General features: G+C 50.0%; 1 protein-coding gene across 5 annotated transcripts in view; it reads left to right on the forward strand.

The window, feature by feature from the left end:
* The window catches only part of EHMT1 (euchromatic histone lysine methyltransferase 1), a 114,048-nt gene that overhangs the window by 27,555 nt on the left and 72,486 nt on the right, over positions 1-14,007 (forward strand). The window lies entirely within an intron of this gene.

Genomic DNA, 14,007 nt, shown 5'->3' on the forward strand with positions numbered 1-14,007 from the left:
TCGGAACACGAGGCAAAATGTTTGCACATTCTAATAGCTCAATGAGTAATTTTTATTATTTTTTTTTAATTTTATTTCTGAGGGATGATCGAGAGCACTTAAAACCCATCCCTACTCTTCTTCCTCCACCAAGGAGCCACGCGTGTCCCGGACACGCGATGACGATGTTGATCCCTTAGAGCCTCCTTGGGGTGCAGGGGAGGCTGGGGTTTGCCTTGGCATGGCATCTTGCTTGTGGTTATTTATTTCTCCTAATTCTTCATTGCCTCGTGGCGAGGCCAGGCCCCTTGTGCTTTACTTTGGCAGGGCTTTGCTGCTGTGTGATGGGCAAAGGCACCGTGGCGCTGGGGAATACATTCGTGTTGTGTAGCAGGTGGAAGGCATCATTGCTAGGCAGCTGGGGACTACTCGGTTTTAAATTTGACACATTTTGTTAAGTTGTTTGGTATTTTAGCCTTTTTTTTTTTTTTTTTATAATTTAAGGTTAAAAATGTTCTGAAGCCTTTTTAATTGTGCTGTATTAAAGGCATACCTCACTGCAAAGCAGTAGGCCGCGGGATCGTGCTGCTGTGGCTCCGGAGTGCATCGCCTCTTAGCATGAGATGTAAAAAGGGCAGAACGGCAGCTTGGCGGGCTCAAAAGTCAGACATGCTTTAATTCATCTGCTAAAAAGGAAGAAAAAGTGCATACTTCTCTGTTGGATAGTTCATCTCTCTTAAAACCTGAAGCTTAGTGCAATTTTCTTAATTATTTTAATGTAGAGAATAATAATTGTGTGATGATAAATGGGGATTTTTAACAATTCGTGGTGGAAGAAAGCAAGTGGCACTATAAGATGTAACGTAGTGGAGGCTGTCACCATAAACTTTCCCTGAAAAGCCAATAGGCCTGCTGGCGAGGGGAGGCAGAGCTCCAGAGTCGGAAGAGAAATGAGCATCAACCTGTTCCTTGGCCACCTCCTGGCTGTGCCCTCAGAGCCTGACAGAGGTCCTGGCCTTGACGAGGTCCTTGGGAGGACATCTGGCTGCTTGACCACTGCTTGCTCACGCATCCTGCGTGCATCCTGCTCGTGCATCCTGTCCCTCTCTTGGCTTTGCTGTAGGGACCCCATAGCACAGATTAACCTCAGCAGAGGTAAGCACAAGGCTGATGTTGTGCAGCCTACCTTGAGAGGATAGCAGGAGGACTAGGATGGGAGCAGTGGGATGGAGAAATGTAGTGGGATCAGAAACGCAGGAGAAATTGAAAATGGGAATTATAAATAGGGAAAGAGAGTTCAAAACAGAAGGAAAAAAAAATGACACAGACAATGAAACTTTGAAACATGCAGACATGGGCAAGTGTGTTTGTGAACAGCTGCAAACAGAAACATCCCTGATCCCAAAGTAAACTGGAGGAAAGACACCTCAATATGTAGGCAGGAAGATGGAAAGCGGTTGAAGATGGCAAACAAAATGAGGGATTCAGAGGCAAGTACTGATCTGTGGCAGGTTGCAGAATATTTGCTTTAATTGTCCTTTATGCTGGTGTTTAAAAAATGATTAAAAAAATCCCCCAAGCCTCCAGATTATGATGGGTAACTGGGAAGAGAAGGTAGCTCAGCTGAACACAGATAATGAACAAAAACCTCGTGTTGGTCGCATTTCCCAAGGTATGGCCCTGACAGATCTGTGGCTGTGCTGCAGTCGCGCGCTGTCCATGATGCCAAAAGTGCTGTGCTGGCAGCCAGGTGAGTGGCTGCTCCTGCAGCCTGGCGGAGGCAAAGCATGTTTTTATTTGGCTAATTGAAGTCAACTTGGTATTTTGTACGCTTACAAGGTGATAGAATTTCAACCTCCGTGCAACCTACTTTCAGGTAGCCCTTTTATACAGAAGCGCATTGGCTTTTGCAGCTCAGGCAAATGCTGCACTTAATTAACTACACACAGAGAGAAGAATGAATTGTGGCACCAGCAGACATCGCCATTCTGAAGGCGTGAGCTCAGCGGAGCTTGCTTCTTCCCAAAAAGCTCAGTTTTCATCTCTAGCAGTGCATTATATTTATGGGACAAAACACTTGGTGAGTTTTTATGGTGGGACGCAGGCTGAGATGGCCGCAGTTCTGCAAGCAGCTGTAGTGCAGCTGCACAAATCACTGGGGCAGGAGCCACTGGGGCATAGCCCTTGTGAAACAAAACAACGGCAGCAACCATCCTCCTTCCCGAGGAGTCGGATGGTTAAATGAAGTCTGATGGCTGAAGTTAACTGACAGCACAGGGCAGCGTTACAGGGATCAGAAATGAGGAGTGAGTACCTGACAGAAATAAAGGGATCCCTCAGGCTACTGGGATCAGTCACTTTATACACACATCGGTGTCCAACATGGGTGTCAGTGTCCTCCCTCTGTTGCTTACACCCGTGCAGGAGCTCCCACATGCTCACATCCCTCCCCGCAGGTTTCCTTGCTGTGTGGGCGCTCCAGCCTGGTGTGTATCCATGGGCTGGTCCATGAGCTACACTGCTGCAGCAGGAGAATTTGCATTAATTGTGGTTTTTATGAACCATGTTTCTCTTCCTTTTGTCCGTGTATCACAATGGGGGCAGCCTGTTTCTCATTTTTATAGTTTAAAGTTAAACTTTGCTTTATGGCGTCCGTTCATCCTCTTTGGGAACGTGTGCATTTCGGTGGGGAGGGGGATGTGTGGGGCACTGCAGGAATTCTGCAAGGCTCTGCTCACTGCAGAGAGGGAGAAGGGTGTTAAATACGGTTTGAAATGGCAAGCGTCTCGCGGTGCTTTACAACTGGTCCTTTGCTCCTTCTACAGAAGGATTTAGAAAAAGGAAAAAATAGCGGTGCTGCAGGCATGCCAGCGGCTTGGCCTGTGAATATCCCCATGCAGGTTCTCACACCGATATCTGAGGTACATCATGAAAGGGGAATCCCAAAAATATTGCCGTGATGATGGCAACACCCAGGGGATGGTCCTGTTGTGGCCATCTCAGCTGGCACAGCCTTCACCCAGGGCCAAGTGGGCATTCAGCCCCTTCCAGAGGCAGAGGGGAAGGAGCTGTGCGGGTGCAGTGCCTGGGGCCAGCAGCAGGGCTGATGCTGCAGAGAAAATGTTGGGCAGAGCGCTGGAGGAGCCGGCTGAGCTCGGCCATCCTCGAGTTTGTTTCACTGAGGCCTGAGAGTGAGCAGGCGGCTGCTGACGGCCGATGTTTGGCTTCTTGTCTCAAGGGAAAAACCTCAGGATTTGTCTTCTCCTGCTGCCTGTGCAGTATTTTTAGGTGTGCTGCCAAACTGGAGCAGCAGTACTTCTGCTTGCCTCTTCTCCGAGACACGAGAGCGGAGGAGAAGCTTCCAGGGGTCTGTGGGGGTTTGGATGCAGAGCGCACAGCAGGAGGCAGAGTCTGAGCTCTGTGCAGAGCAGGGGCAGCGCTGAAGCCCTTCCCCCTATAATAAAAGTGTGCGAAAGTTCCCCTCAGTAGCCTCCTGCCTTCTGCTTTGCCTCCAGAACATTTTGGCTGCAGTGGCCAAGAGCAGGCAGGCAGGGGCTGGGCTGCAGCCCTTTTGCAGCCTTCAGCTTTCCTCTGGCTCGGGGCTCTGTGAGCTGGTTGCATCGCTGCAGCATCTGGTGCGGGTGCTTTTCTTCCAGTGCTCTGCTGTGTTCTGAACACTTTAATTTAAAATGCTAACACAGTTGTGCCTCCTTGAGAGGCAAGTAAGCATGATACACATGGAGGGAAAAGGTGGGAGAATTGGAAGGAAGGCTTTTTTTTTTTTTTTTTTTTTTTTTTTTGTAATAGTGATTTAATTTTTGATGTGAAGCTGGTGCTTTATTGTCAAGTGCACCGACTGCTGCACCTTGCTGTAGGAGATGCAGGCTTGAAAGGCGCTGTCCAAGCTGGCCACCCGAGATCAGTGAGCGGTTCTTGATTTGAAATTTGCTCTTTCTACAAAGCTTTCATGTGGGAAAGTATCAGAGCGAGCTCATCAGTCTTCGAGCTGAGCTTTGAGTCTCAGCCTCGCATGTGTCTGCTGTAATACAGCAAGTCTTTATCAGTGCAGCTCTGGGAACCCAATCAAAGAGGATGGTTTAATGATTTGAGCATTAAAATAAATCCTGTGACTATCTTCCCAAATTTAAATCCGTGTTCGGAAATCTCCAGGAATACGTGGGGCCCCAGGCGCTGGCTGCGTGCCCTCGGATGTGTGTGAGCAGCACGGCAGCGCCTGCCAGGCTGGAGGGGAAGAGGAGGGAAGGGAAGCAAGTCTTAAGTTTGCTAGTAGGTGGTGTGGTGTACCCTCGTCCTGTATCCATGTCGGCGTTGGGTTCCACACAATATTGTCACCTAAACATTTGCCAGGTGTTGAACACATCTGCATAAAAAAAAATCTAAGTGAGCTCCTTGTCCTTGCCTCGGATGCTTTGACGTGCACCCACTTACCCGACAGGAAATTTCTGTGAAGTGACTAATCTGAATTTACTGTTCCCCTTGCTCAGTTTGGGTCTGATCTCCCCTCCTGCGTGAGTCTGGGCTGTGTCCTGCTGTCACAGAGTCACCCCCGTGGCACCCTCCTGCTTCAGAGCTCAGCAGTGGGCATGGAGAGCTTCTCGGGGTTGAAAGCTTGCTGTCTGGGATGAATATTTCCCCTCCCCTCCAAAAACATACTAGTTACAGGGGAATCCGATACAGAGGGAGAAAATACTGAGACATTTGTTATTATATTGATACATTTTGTTTTAATTAATTTTAATTTATTAATTTAAGTAATAGAGGATGAGATTTTCAAAGGAGCTTAAAATGCCCAAATTTCACTGAGCTGCAAGGTGAAGCTGTCCCAAACTGCCTGTCCCAACGCCTCCTTTGGATCTTGCCCCAGCTCAGGCACCTGATGCGACTCGGCAGGAGAGCAGCAGAGCAGGACTTCAGCTCCAGGTCACCTTTCCCACGTTCTCTGTCCCACACATGTCTGTAGGGCCACTCCAGAAACTTTTAGCAGTTAATTTCCAAGCCTCAGTTTTTCCATCTGTGAAATGGAGACATGAATGTTATCTGCTACTCACATCTCTTGTTAGGAATTCCTTTAGAAAGAAGCCATAACTATTTCTATTGTTGCAATATATTTAAGCATATCACAGTGCATCTGCCTGGTTCTTTATTACATGATGGTGTTTAGGTGCTTTTTTCACTATATGCTTTTGATTGGGAAGAGCTAGATTATTTTCTTGCTCTTCCCCCAGAATTCACGGTGGCTACAGCAGTGTCCAAACTCCAAGACTGGGCATGGGTTGGGATAAAACTAAGTCATTTTAATACCTACCTACACTCGGTGTAGGGTGCTCCCATTCGCAGAGTGGGGGATTTGCTTCCAGGATGGCTGGATCGCAGCAGGGATGGCAGCGTGTTGCTGCTGCCGGGTGCTGCTCATCCGCACTGAAGGGCAGGGTAGTGGGGGTTCGGCTCTCAAGCTCTAGGGTGAGGCACTTGGAGCAGTTCCACCTGACATTGTGGAGGTAGGTTTTGGTGCTTTTTGTCTACGGCTGAGGGCAGTGCTTGGTCCTACCCAGGTTGCTCTATCAGTGAAGAGCCATTTGCAAGCTTGGAGCCTCCTTGGAGGATGGGGAGCGTTGGAGTCCGAGCCCTGACCTTCAGAAGGGCTGGGGCATCTGGGGTTGGTGCTGGGTGCTGATGGCTCTGGTGGTGAAACTGGGCCTCCAGGGGCAGGGAATTGTGAAGCTTTGCCCTTTATGTGGGGGAAGGAGTCTGCTCCTGCTCCACCAGCAGCTCCATTGGCTTTCTCTGATGTGGTGTTGCTGATGCCAGCAAGAGAAGAGCCAGGCTCTGCTCCCTCAGACGTTTGGGTAACCAAACTGAGACTGCAGCTGGAGCCCAGGCGTGCTGGGAAACGAGCTCTGTGCTGGGTCAGCCTCTGGGACAGCATGTTTATTTGGGACAGCATACGTTTATTTGTTGTCCTCTTTATCTGACAGGTTTTTGAAAGGTGCTGAGCACTTGTGATGCCCGATGAAGGCTCTGTAAGGTGCAGGTGCCTTTGCAAAGCAGGCTGTGGATAGCGCAGCTCTGACACTTTTTGTTCTCCCTCCCTTCTTGCCCACACAGAGGTTGTGTCATCGCCGCAGGATTTACTGCCTTCAGCGTGAGGACCTGCTCCTATGTGGGCAGGTTCTGTCTGGGAGAAGAGTTACGGCTGCAAGGAAAGGCTGACTCCCCACTTAAGCCCTAATGCATGCCCTTGCCGAGAAAAAGTTGGGCTTAAAACTGGCCGAACACATCTCGGAGATGTTACTGCTTTCCTTTTTATTGAGCTTGTGCTGGCTCCTCAGCCTGTGTTAGGCAGGTGTGCTCTGAGCACTGCTGGTGCAGCTTTCGGAGCGGTGTTAGGAGCAATACAGGATTTCCCTCTTAGATTGTTCCTCCGCTGGAACCCGTGTACCTAGCCTAGGGTAAGCAAATGAATCTGGCTTTCCTTTCTTTTCCTCCCTCTCCCCAAGGAGACAATATAAATGCCGTGCCTTGAGTGTGCATCCATTGAAGGGAAAAGGGGATTTTTAAATAGCGATGAACTGTGGTTTTCCCTTGGTGCAGCAAGCCAATTGTTCATTAGTGAAATGTATTAATAATTCTCTTATGAACTTTGTTGGTATGTGAATCAGCTTTAATTCCTTTGTATCAACAACAGCTGCAGGTATGTCTTCATTATATTTAAGGGAAAAAAATGAAGGAGGAAAGCAATGCTTGCAAATTGGCCTTTGTTTCCAAGGAAACAAACTTGACATGCTTGAGCTGTGCTAGATGCAAACACTGCTAGATTCAGCAGACATGCCTCAGGATCCTATGGTTGGAATATTATTTTTAAACCACCTCCAATTTAAAGGCAGGCGAGAGGATGAGAATAGAATTTGTCGGCAGGGTTTGCCAGTCTGGGCTTAGTGTGCGGTGTGGTACCTCGGGGTTCCCGCTCTGGAAGCGGTGTCCCTAATGAGTGGCCCTGGAGAAAGGGCGCCGAGGGACCCAGTGCTCCTGCAGGGCTGAGCCCTGGTGCTTTGCTGAAATGCTGCAGCAGAGGTGGGGGCCCGGGGGCAGCAAAGCGCTCACGCTTCATTCCAAATTACCGCGGTTCAGCCTGGGTCACTTTACCAAATGCTTTGTACTCTAAAAATGTTTTTGTAAAATGCAACTTGCCAGCGCTTGGCGTGGAAGGCTGCCTTGCATCCAGAAGTCAAATGTGAATGCCAGGACTTCGCTATCATGAATAATTGCTGAAAAGCTCCAGCTTGGTGTTCAGCTGGAGTTTAACGGGGAAGAGAGATCTCTCTCAACTGGGAGAACAAAATGCAGAGCTGTTTGCATAGTGCATCTGACATGAGTGTGCTGGGCACTGCTGAAAATCAGATATTTGACTTGGCTTACTGCATTTTCCAGAATCTCTTAGTATTTTTGTGATTACCTTGGAAGCATAGTTCAGGCAAAGAGCCCAATTTTGGGTCGTTCATCTATCACCATGATTTTTTCTGAAGTGCGGTGTTGATTAAGTTTTTGATGATGATTATTATTTGTTAATCTTCCTCGGGAGCAGCAAACCGGCGGCACCGAAGCAGACCCTAAACGTCCTGGAATATTAGCCATGAGCGCGCAGGAAGCGAGGATCGCTCGGCATTGTGCACAGACAATTCACGGATTTGAACACCCCGAGTTGGCTTTGGCGTGGGCCCAACAGGAGGGTTGGGGCACGCATTAAAACCTCTGTGGGATTAGTGGCCACTTTTTGCCCTGGCCTGCAAAGCTTTACTTCTGCAGGAGCTGTCTTTTGTCTTTGTGTATTTTGTTGTTTGAAGACTGGAGAGGAGGAAAAAAATTCTCTACATATTCTGTTGTGAAACTCCTGTTGTACTAGAGAGACAAAACGTAGCGATGGAGGAGTTTCAGGGCTGGCTAGCTAAAACCAAACCTCTTAAAACTCATGTTCTTAGGAAAGCACAGCATGATGTGTATGTGCTCTTGGCTTTTCTCCCTTCTTCTGGCGTGCTTTTTAAGTATCTTGTAAATGGAGTTGACATTGTCCAGGTTACGTGGGACGGGGAGCTGCGGGTTTAGCTGTGAGCCGGATGGGAAGCACTATTTGCACTGTGAGCTGGAAGTGTCAGATGAAGCCTGTTGGGGGAGGGGGGAATATTAATGGTATTTTGTGAAAAACACTAATTTGAGGAAGGCCCGGAGTGAAAAATATGCTGGCTCTGGAGTCTGTAGGCATGACTACTTTTTGCACAAGGCTTGCCTGAGCCAGGACTTGCCTTGCCTTTGTTCTGAAGCGAAATGCTCGCAGCCTCATGCCTCCTGCGAGCCCTGCAGTCAGAGCCTGGCCTGGCTGGTGGGAGCAGAAGGGCTCCTGGATCCCTGCGAATCCCTCACCTTCCCTTTCTTTTTCCATTTTTTTTCCCCCCTTCTGCTAATGACACTTCCTCACGCTCACATTTCATCAAAGCTCTGAAATGGCTGAAGATCAGCCCGCACTGAGCATGCTCCGGGGTGGAAGCTGCACCCATAGAGGGAGATAGCTAGATGGATTTGTGGCTGGAGGAGGAATTGGCCTGCAGTCGGGACGCGGGAGGACGCGGCCGCGGCGCCCAGGTAGGGCGGCTGCGTGCCCCTGCCCTGCCCGGGGCCGCGGTGGCTCCGGGAGCGCGGCTCTGGGCAGCGATTCAGGCGCAGCACAGTCCAACCACTGCCACCCCCCGGCTTCGTGCTGCTTCCCGCGGATCAGCGGGGAGGATTTGAAAGCCCTGAGCTTGGCTGCCCTCAAGCCTCTATCAAGCAGGGGCCTGGCCAGCAGGGTGGTGCCCCGAGGGGCCGGGCTGGCAGCCAGGCCTGCGGGGACCCGCTGGGCTGCGCCTTCCCCTTGGAAGGCGTGCGAGCGCAGCCCCGCCGCTCAGGCGCTAATTGATATTAATGGGAGGCCTCGCAGGGCACCGACCTGCTCTGTGCTCCGAGGCCAGGTCCGTCCCTGATCGTGGGAGGGCGGAGGAATGTCAAACTCCAGCTCCCGTCCTCGCTCTTGTTTTACATTCCAAGGGTTGCAAACAAACCTTGCCAAATCGGCCCTTCCAGATTTGCAAGGGAAGGAAGGAATATGAGTGTCTATTCCTTTGGCTGGGATGATGATGATGATTATTATTATTTTTTCTATGCGTTGCTTTCTGGGTTCAATGTGTTGGCGAGGCTGGGGAAGGAATGGGAACTTGTGTGTGAGGCTGGGCTCATGCAGGGTGCATGCACTTGCTGGCTCTCGCAGACGGAAGGCACTGACAGCTTCGTGCTGCTGAGCGGGTTGACCCCTCTTGCCCCACAAGCAGGCCCCGTGGTGACACTGGGACACTTGGGTGGGCTCTCAGGCTTGTGTCAGCAAGGGGCAGGGGAAATGGGGCTTTGTGTGGGGCAGGAGGTGCTGGCTGCCTCTGCCCCCCCGGGAGGTGCTGTTGGGTGTCTACGGTGGCGTCGGTCAGGTCTGAACAAAGGTGGAGTCAATGATCCTTGTGGGTCCCTTTGGACTCGATGATCCTTGTGGGTCCCTTCCAACTCGGGATATTCTGGGATTCTAAAGGTAAGGCTTGCTGCGTCAGGGCCTCAGGAACACTTTGGTGTTGCAAACTTTCCATGGTTAACTTTCATTAACAGGAATCTCTGAGGTTACAGTCTTCATCCTGCATGCTGTGAGCAGGCTGGCTTGCTCTTCAGGGCTACTCCTGCTGCTTTACATCACGCAGTTCAGCATGTGCTGACGAGCAGCACGTACGTCTCTGTGCCATTGCTCTGTCCCAGGTGACGGTCTCACACGCTTAGGGCAGTCTGCATGATGAGTCCCTTTGCTACCTAAAGTTCCTTGCATACTTGCTGCCCAGCTCTGCATTTCTGGCATTCCCAACGCTTCCACCGCCTTCTCTGAGCTGCAGGAGATGGGGCAGGGCAGGATGCAGCCTCTGCATGACCCAGGCCATGGGGCAGCTCTGTGCCGAGCTCGAAGGCGTTGGTTGTGCAGTCCCTGCAGAAAGCCAGCTCAAGTCCCAGCTTCCCGGCGATGCAAGCTTCGCTATTTTTTAATGGATGCTGGCTTGTTTGTGGTTGGATGAATGCACAAAGAGAAGTGTTTATGTAAAATAAACGGCATTGTAATTGTACACTGAAAGTAAAAGGTTTTGGTTTCCTTTGGCTCGGATCGGGGCTGCATTTACAGCTTTTCCAAATTGATCCCGGTGGCTTTTTCTCCTCGTGTGACTCTGGCACTGAAACGATCTTGGGCCCAAGTGTTCATGTATGGTCTGGCTCCCTTGATGAGGAAATTTGATTAAACAGTTTCAGATGCTGAAAACCACTGGTGTGATAATTTCCTATTGTGCTTGTGCGGAAGGTGTAAGGTAGCCTTAAAGACCCACTGCCACCTTATGGCAGCTGCTGAAAAGCAGCCTCTTCAGAGCCAATTCTGTACACACATCATGCTTGCTTTATTTCTCCGCTCTTAACTAGTGATATTTGCATGAAGGCAGCTTTGTGTTTAAAGAGTTCATCTGCTCCTTCTGCTCCTTGCAGAAACGTGTAATGTCAGCGGGATTGTTTGTGGAGCCATCGACTGCGGTATTTGTGATTTTGGGGAGAGAGAAAAGCACCATGAAGCACCGATTCTCTCCCAATGAAGAGCTCTCCTGTTTTCACATGAATGCCCTAATGCTGAAAAAAAAAATAGGTGTGAGGTCAAAGAACAGGGAACCGCTGAACACGTGAGGCTGGTGGGCAGGATCCGCACCGAGCCCTGGTGTTTGAGCTGAGCGTTGCAGCACAGGCGAGGCTGAATGCGAGCGGCCATTTTCACTGCCAGGAAAGCAGGCAGAAGACTGCTAATAAGCAGGATGGCTTTGTGCTGCTCCCACCCCACCTCCTGGCCCCAAAATAACCCCACAAACTGTTTGTCCGTTGAGGAAATGGTGAGATGGGGTGTGCAAGGGATGCTGGTCAGTACCCTTCTCGAGCAAGGCTGTTTTTTTTTGTGGTGGGAGCTCTTGGTGTGCCAGAGCTGAATGAAGGAGAGGGATGGTGTTTTCACATTTCCAGAATAGAAGGAGCCGTGGTTACTATAAGTTAAAGCTGAAGGAGTTTATAATTGGGAACTGTAAGGACTACAGTATGCTCTGAATTACAGCTGTCTGGCCAATATGCTTCTAAATAAAGTTCTAGGATTGCCCTATAAATGAAATACTCGATGCATACTCTTATCAAAACATAGCAACGTCTTCCAGAGAGCTTACATCTCAACATCTGTCGCAACAGCATCTTTTTTTTTTTTCTCTTTTTTTTCCTCCTTTTGGTGCGTGTGATGTACTCAACACAGCGTCCCAGGGAACATTTAATGTTTCGTATTACCTAAAGCCAGATTTCTAAAACTAAAAGCAGGAGGGAAGGAGATAGCTTGAAAATATTTTTTTGGAAAAAAAAAAAAGGTTTCAAAAGGTGGAGAAAAGTGTGATTCCAGAAGTGTGCATTAATGAGAGGCTGCTCCTTCAGAGCTGCTATCTGAGCCTGGATGTGGGCATTTCAGCTCTCCTGCAGGATGCTGAGGACGCTTGCTGTGTCTTGGGAATGGGCATTCTCACAAGGAAATGTTGTAAATAATCACTGGGGAGGCAAGGAGGCATTTTAAGAGCTTGTGGCTGAGCTGAGGAGCGGTCCTTAGCAAGGCAGAAGCAAAGCAGGATTCCAGCAGAAATGCTCCTTATACTGAAAGCCCCTCGAGTGCTGGTGGTTTGATTCGTTGTGTTTATGGGATCGCTTCTGAGGCGGCTGAAAGTGAGCTGTGGATCTGAGCAAGTGGAGGGTCTGAAGCAAGAGAGGAGCCTGATGGAAATGAGGAGAAACCCCTGCATTTTGTGGAGCTAAACATTGTTCTTCCTATAGAAAAGCAACGTCTCCCCTTGCCTCCCACTTGTGTTTCCGCTGCAAGGGAGCTGTGAAAATGCCGTGTGTAATGGTGTAATTAAGCAAAAGCCCCGAGGAACCCAGTGTCCTTTGTGTTGTGCTGCTGCCTTCCTCTTGGAAACGTGAGATTTCTGAAAGGGATTTTCAAGCTTTGAATGGGAGAACCAAGGCCAGGGAGGCTCAGCGTCAGAATCCTGGGCATTTTTCTGGTCCCTGGTAGGATGTGGTTTGAAATGGGGAGGGCTGCGCTGTGCCCCCCATGGGCATGCTTAGGTGGGGAAACTGCTGGAGTAAATAAAGGGGGAACTGCTTGGGGTAAATACAGGGGAAAGCTTTGTGGGGTGCGGGCTGTTGTGTGAGCAACCCCCCTTCCCCAGCCATTTTGGAGATGGATTTCATTTTCCAGGAGAGGGGAGCACAGTCCAGCGGGCTTCTGCATACGGTCCCCGGACATTAAACTGCTCATCCCTCCCGACATGCCACCCATGGTCGCAGGGCAGAAGGAAGGGTGTGTGTCCTGCAGGGACTTGCTAGGAGGGAGCCCAGACCTCTGCGAGACGGGGAGATAGAGCTGGGACAGGAGGTGCTGGGGTGCTGCGGATCCTTTGTTTGGCTTGGGTTGGTTGTTGAAGCATATGCACTAGCCTGAGCCTCTTCCTTTTTCCTTTTTATTTATGTATTTTTTTCAAATGTCTTTAGTACTTTCAAGGATGAACATGAGATGTGAGAAGTGTCTCCGGTCGCTTCTGCTCTCAGTATATTTTTAACCTCGGCACTAAAAACATCTCTAGCGCTGAGATGCAGCAGGGAGCTGGGCATGCAGGAGGACCGAGCGCTGCAGTGTGGGTCTCTGGCCTCCTTTCCTCTCTGCAAAGGGATGTGGATGGTGGTAGCTCGCTGACTTTGCACTTAGTAATATCTTCGTTTCTGTTTCTGTGTTTTTGATGAAAGCTTGGTGATTTCATGCTGCAAGGAAGGGCAACACATCGACAAAGCCATCTTTGGTTTGAACTACAGTAATCTCTCGATGCAGTGGATAATACAGCTCCAGTCTGCTTCTGTTTGGGGCTTTTTGAGGTTGTCTTAAATTAGTCACTTCTCTGCCTTTCAGTGATTGATAGAAAGGCCAGCAAAATCTCATTTTATGTATATTAAAACTTAAAATTTACATCAAACAAAAACCCAGTGGGTGAGAGATCCTTGCTTTGTACTGTCATCCCGAATATTCATTCTCTGTGAATTTCAGTCATCTCAATTCAGCCTTGTGTGTTTTAACTGTTTAGGAGTGAAACTTCTCCAGAGCGTGGAGAAAAAAACAGTGTCACTGCAGCTGAGGCAGACCCAGGGCAGCTCTTCTGCTGCTTTAACTGTTGCCGCTTTGCAAATGTGCATGGACACGGTGGTGAAGTAGCTGCTGGGTCTGGGGAAAACGTGGCTTGTTGATGCTTCCAGGCTGCGATAATGCAACAGCAGGACACGCTGGCGATGCTCAGCAGAGCAGAGCAGGGGATGGGTAGAGCAGAGCAGCCGATGGCTTCATGCTTATGCTGAAGGCATCGGTTTGAATGCCTGCTTTTCATGCAAGGTGCAAGGCAAATAAAATCACTGGGCTTCTCGAAACCTCTCCATGGTTTCTGTGGCTTTTCCTCCCACTGTGCAGCCTCTTCCCCCTCCCCCCCAAGCCCACTGCAAGGCACTACACCAAGCTCGTCTTCACTTTAGCACTTAGCCTTAAAGACAATTGTCCTCTGTGCTCCGATTTCATGGAGGAATTGCTTTGCTTTGGCCAAGAGCAGCCGGGAGGTGCCACAGCCCATTTCCGAGCTTCCTCTTCCTCCTCTCCTTGCCGTGGCCGCCCTCCCCCTGCCGGGCGGTCCCGGGGGGCCGCGGGCACCCCCTGCGCTGCCTCCCCGCCAGGGCCGGCCGGGCGCTCGCCTCCCTCCCAGCCCAGCTCTGCTCACAGATGTTCCTGCACGTTTTACCGGGAGCTGGAGCAGATACGAAGGTTGCCAAGAGTTTGTGCTTAATTGTTCAGGGGAA

The sequence above is a fragment of the Aythya marila genome (genome assembly GCF_965140915.1).
Source record: "Aythya marila genome assembly, chromosome: 19".
Lineage (NCBI taxonomy): Eukaryota > Metazoa > Chordata > Aves > Anseriformes > Anatidae > Aythya > Aythya marila.